Source organism: Pteropus medius, unplaced genomic scaffold (genome assembly GCF_902729225.1).
Source record: "Pteropus medius unplaced genomic scaffold, Ma_sr-lr_union100, whole genome shotgun sequence".
Lineage (NCBI taxonomy): Eukaryota > Metazoa > Chordata > Mammalia > Chiroptera > Pteropodidae > Pteropus > Pteropus medius.
The window spans coordinates 847,434-853,433 of record NW_024354501.1 but is presented as its reverse complement, the minus strand read 5'-3'; the positions used below and the strand labels follow the sequence as shown (position 1 = coordinate 853,433).

At 46.0% G+C, this 6,000-nt stretch overlaps 2 non-coding genes across 2 annotated transcripts; both read left to right on the top strand.

The window, feature by feature from the left end:
* The first annotated feature begins 229 nt into the window (after positions 1-229).
* Positions 230-296, top strand: LOC120595386 (small nucleolar RNA SNORD109A). Its single transcript, XR_005650812.1, has one exon. It is a non-coding gene; the product is annotated as a small nucleolar RNA SNORD109A (small nucleolar RNA).
* Positions 297-3,318: 3,022 nt separating this feature from the next.
* On the top strand, positions 3,319-3,437 carry LOC120595353 (5S ribosomal RNA). Its single transcript, XR_005650801.1, has one exon. It is a non-coding gene; the product is annotated as a 5S ribosomal RNA (ribosomal RNA).
* The last annotated feature ends 2,563 nt before the right edge of the window (positions 3,438-6,000 follow it).

Here is a 6,000-nt window from a genome sequence, read left to right as displayed (position 1 = left end):
CGGTGCCAGGTGACCCAGGGTTGCTTCCCCCGCGGAGCTCATCTGGCTCTGTTAGCGCGATTCGAGGCCACATGTGAAGTCGCGTCTGTGTAGGAACACCTGCGTATGCTTGAGTCCGAGTCGCCAAGGTTCTAGAGAGAACGGGCTCGGCCCGGTCCGGCTGTCCCTCGCCGGCGGCCGCCCGGGGGAGCCTGGCCGCGGGGACGCGTCCCTGCCGGAGGGCCGGTCTGCGTCAGTGACGGGCACGCTTGTTCGAGGATGCTGAGGGACTCGTTCCCGATGCCAGTCTGCGGTCCAGACGAGCGGCCCTCACAGGGAACCCGCCTCTCCCTTCGGAGCTGGTGAGGAGCCGGGAGCCTTCGAAATGCACGTTGTCGCTTCTGTGACACCCGAGTCAGTCTGCACCTTGCTAGGGCCTCACTGGGACGCATTTTCACAGTGCGCCCTTCTCCTTGCTGAGACCCTGCCACGGTCCCCTCCGCCACCGCATCCTGGCCCTTTCCCCTTTCATTCCGGCTCTTTTTTGCTTTGACGGAGAAATATTGAGAGATTGAGAGAATTCTCTGGCAAGTTCCTATTGGATCAGACGTCGTTGCGGTGAACACTGAGTTCGCCACGGTGTTATCAGATCGTCCACATCCGTCCGGTTCCTGGGGTTTCAGCAGAGCTGCCCCGTGACCCATAAGGTCTGTGTGGCCACACTGTGTCATGCGTCCGTTTCTCTTGGAATCTTTGAAGAGTGACACAGATTAGCCATTTCTCGTTCTTATGACATGGGAAGCCGTATGTAACATTTCATGAGATCTCTCTGAAACCATGATTTTATATGAAAAAGTTGCAGTGTTTCTTTTGAAACGCAAAATAGTTCACATTTCAATATTGTGTTGGGCTAAAAAGGAATGTTATGTTCGGGGTGTCAACGGAGAGAGATAGAAACATCACACGCGGCATCACCGTTTCTTACTGAAACGCAACATCCGCGTCGTGCATTTCTCGGCGCGTGCGTTGGCGGTTCTGTGACCTGGGGCCTAATGATTAACGTCCCAGGAGAGGCAAACGTCTTTCCTTGGCAAAGGTCTGTCATAAATTCCACGAAATAGTACCTATTTTAGTCTTCATTTATTCTATATAGTGCATTTATATTCATTCTCTAGAACCATAGAAGGTAATTCTAAAGACCCAAGTAACAGCGAAAAAAATTAGTCGTAGACCAGAGAGAAAATTCGCTCTGCCAAGTATAGAAGTAAACTCTAGATCGTCAACCGGTAAGGAGCCTTAGGGGAGCGGGAGCGGCGTGAAGCAGTGTGGCACATTCCCACAAACCAGTCGCGCGTTCGCCACCAGGCTCGGGGGCAGGGCTGCCGTCAGTCCCAAGGATGCGAGCACATTGGCGCATCATACGCGTCTCGTGTGACTCTGCAGTGGCGTGTCGCGCCCAGCGGAGCTCAACCCCGCTGTGCCCCTCCAGCCCCTCTCCCCACGCCGCTCCCTCTGAAACGCACTTCGCTTTTACCTGACTTCTTTAAGTTTGTAAAAATGGAATGACATCATTTTGTTCTCTTTCTGACTGCATCGTTTGCCCAAGATTCTCACTAGTTGGCTGAAAATTTGATTCGAAACCTCAAAAACTGTAAGTTGGTTAGTAATATGCTCTTATTTTGTATGTCCTTTAGCTATTAATATTTTGTGTTACATCTCGCTCGTGATTAATGTGGCTAATAGGGTTTCAGACATACTGTTATTTCATGTTACTAATTTTTATTTTTCAGCTTGTAAGTATGTCTGCTATTTTTCTGATTTCTGCTTTTAGCCTCATTAATCTTTGTTTGTCTTTAGCTTCTCATAAAATCAGTTCCTGATCTGGGGCCTTCTGCATTCTAATGGATTGGTTTTTTGACTCTAGAGTTCCCTGTAAGCACTTCTCAGTGTATTAGCGCGATCGGCATTTCGCATTTCTATTACTCGTATGTTTTCTGCTTCGATATATTTTTGAGTTATGGATTATTTAGGGGGACATTGCTTAATTTCCAAGCAGTTGGGCTTTTCCTATTGATTTTTATTACTGATTTCTAACTTAACTCCATAGTACGAGAAAACATAAAATGGATTTTATTACTGTGGAACAATTTCGTTTCGGTAACGGCCCAGGATGTCCCATTTGCACTCACAGTGACGTTAGCATGTAGTTATATCGTGGTGAACGGTGTTCCGTACGCGCCAGTTCCTTCCGTTTTGAAACTGCGTCTGTGTCTGGTGCACACTTACTAATCTGTGACTCGAATGTGCGTTAGTCACGGAAGGTCCTGTGGGAGATAGTCGTGGAAATGACACGTGCATGGGCGGTTGTCCGAACGCTTGGGATACTGTCTACCCGTCTGTGTGTGAATTCGCTGCTGCGTTTGGACAGCGCAAATTTATCGGGCTGTAAGTTTTTAGTGCATGTACTTTGCTGCACATAACGTTTCATTAGATAGTTTACATTATCCCCATCAGACTAGTCCACATATTAGCTAATATGTTTCCTAGGAATACTATTCAGTAGCTAATGTGTTACTTGGGGCCTAGCGACCGATGTCTTCAGGATAGGTAAAAGTGTCCTCTTTTAAATATATGTTTAGTAAGTCAAACATCACAGTAGCATTTAGCACTGACAGCCATAATGGGGCAACCTTTCATTTTCAATAACCTAAGTCCTGTTATTAACTGCAAAGCAAAATTTGCATACTAAGATTCAGATGTGTTGGAAAAGTCATTATCTGGATAAATCATAAAGGTTCCAGTTTTTATTTATAATAATTTATATTCTGATAATTCAGTGGTGACCATGAGAGGGTAAAACTGATTACACTGGGGGGGGAAAAAAAGTTAATGTAAAAAAATTAATCAGGATGTCTTCCACAGTAGGAATTTTTAAGATTCTGATATTGTGTGTGTTTCTGTCCAGACGATTTCAGCAGGTTTTTATTTGGTATACGGGTTTTTCTGTGTTTTTGTCCTTAGTGCTGGCGATGCGTTACGACCCCAGGTTGAAGTAGTGGATCAATCACACAGGATACAAATAATTCTAAGCTAGAACGTTGTTTACGTAATGTTTCAGAAGTGCGCAGACTGAGCCGTGTGGCTCGGCCACTGTTGTCCCCGCAAGAGGACTAATAGCTACCGATACCCTTCCGTTCCGCATCAACCACCCCATAAGTTTCAGGGCTTCTTGAGATGAGACTCGTGTGTGTGTGAACTTGTCATCTGGATGCCAGTGTGCTTCGTGCGTATGCAGTCAGGGGCATGTTGCTCAGATTTGTATATCAAATATGGAGTGAAGTCTACGGCCGCGCCACCCTGAACGCGCCCGATCCCGTCCGATCTCGGAAGCTAAGCAGGGTCGGGCCTGGTTAGTACTTGGATGGGAGACCACCTAGGAAGACCAGGTGCTGTAGGCTTAAAAAATAAATAAATAAATAAAATATGTTGTGAGCCCACGGGCCGAGCATGCCCAGCAAACATAGCAGGTTATTTTTTGCAGAAAAGATTTCACAATTGTCTGATGACAGTATATTCTAAATGTAACGTCTGTGAGAAGATAAGTCTAAGGGCATTTTCTCTAGGCCACACTAAATCCGTGGTGAATTCACGGCTGACCGACTTACAGAAACAATGGCAATTAGATGGCGACTGCGACGACCTGGAACAGAGATTGAAATGTAAGATAACGATGCTCCCCGTTTGTCTAAGCAGATCTAAGGGGGACATGACTCCTTTGGCGAGGTTTAGCGATTTTGGAGGGTGATAGAAATATGGGTTGTCCCTCGATAGAAAACTTAAACATCTTTTAATATTAACGGAGGCAGAAAATTAAAGAAAAAAGTGAGCCGAGAGTGCAGACCGATTCAAGCACCACGGCAGATCCGGCGACGCGCCCGTGGCGGCCAGATCGCGTCCCCACGGGGAGAAGCGTCGCCGTGCAGACTCTTCAGCTGGTGCAGCCCCGGCTGCTGATTCTTCTTTGGTTTCCCTCGCCCGAGGGGATATAGCGAAAAAAATTACTAAGAGCAGCGTCAGGGAGCTCACTGCCTACGTTTTTTCTTCTAGAAGTTTTATGGTTTCGGGTCTTACATCTAAGAAAACTGTCCAGTTTTCTCAACGCCATTCATCGAAGAGACTGTCTTCACCCCATCGTTATTCTTGCCTTTGTCGCAGATGAAATGCCCTTATAAGCGCGGGTTTATTTCTGGGCTCTCTGTTCTGTTCCACTGATCTATGTGTCTGTTTTCGTGTCTGTACCATGCTGTTTTGATGACTGTGGCCGAGCTGTCCAGTTTGATATCAGCAACGTGATACCCCCCACTTTGTTCTTTCTCGGTATTGGTGTGGCTATTTGGGGTCTTTGTGACTTCATATAAATTTTAGGATTATTTGTTCTGTGAAAAATGCCATTGGTATTTTGATAGGGATGGCGTAGATTTAGCAGATTGCTTTGGGCTGTGTGGACACTTTAATGACGTTGATTCTTCCTACCCATGAGCACAGTATACGCTTCCATTTATTTGTATCTTCTTCAGTTTCTTCCTTCAGTGTCTTAGAGTTTCCTGGGTCTTTTACGTCCTTGGTTAATTTTATTCTTAGGTATTTTATTCTCTTCAATGCAATCGTAAATGGGATTGCTAATTTCTCTTTCTGATAGTTCATCGCTGGCATATAAAAATGCAATAACTCCTGAATACTAGTTTTGTATCCTGCTACTTTACTGAATTCATCCATTTGTCATAACTGTGTTTTGGTGGAATCTTGAAGCCGGTAGCCAAGATGTGGAAGCAAATTAAGTGGCCATCACTTAACTCGGGTAAAGTTATGGTACATACATACAATGGATATTACTCAGCCATACAGAAAATAAAATCCTACCATTTGCGACGACATGGATGGACCTAGAGGGTATGAAATGAGTTAGACAACAATAAATACCATATGATTTCACTTATATGCAGAATCTAAGGAACAGAAAAGTAAATGCAAACAGACTCACAGGTACAGAGGACAATCTGGTGACTGGCAGAGGAGCGAGACTCAGGGGCTGGGGGCAAAGGTGATGGGACGAAGAAGCACGAATCAGTCGTTACAGAGTAGTCCTGGGGACGCAGGGCACAGCGCAGGGACCGCGGTCGGAAGTCTAGTGACGGCTGCATGTAGCGCCAAGTGGGTGCCAGGCGGGGGGTCGCTTCGTACACTGTATGAATGCCTAGCCGTGCGCTGCACGCCCAAAACCGATAAAATATCACTCATGACAGTTGCCGAAAGTGGGTTTATATTAGGTGTTTTTTTGCTCCAATAATCTAAGTGGCAAATCTTAAAAACTCCTTTCCTGTCCTAATTTTTATTGTCCTAATTTTGTGTGTGTCAGCTTTACCACGTCCCAAACTAGGCCATCTCCATGCAGAGAAGCAGTTCTGCAGAAGCCCCCGAGGCGACATACTGCCAGCCGCAGAAAACTAAAGCTAGGGGTTCAGTCTGCTTAACACAGAGGCACCTCCACCCACGGGAGGCGCCATTGTAAAAACGCTGCCCTGTCAAGCTGCTTTACCAAGATCAGCGGGAAGCAGAACTTTCTGAGGATTCTGAAAGATTATTTCCCGCTCAGTCAGAGGTTCAGCTGAATTTCCTGATACAGGAAGAAGACTTTCAAAATCGACTCCATGGGGCGACGCCCTATAACATAGCTCTCTGATCACGCACCGAACCGCCAAGCCACCCTGTCACAATAGCTTCATTAGGCGGACTTTGCGAGTTGCACATTAAGGAGATGTCTGGCGTTTCCCAGATTTTCAATTACTGTTAATCGCGAAACACATATTTGAGTGAAAACTTAAAAACTCATGGGATGCTTCCAAAGCTGTATCTAGGGGAAGCTTCATAGCACTAAAATGCCTCTCACAGGAGAAAGATCTCAAAGCAACGACTTTACAGTTGACCTCTGAACAACACAGGTTTAAACCGCATGGATCTACA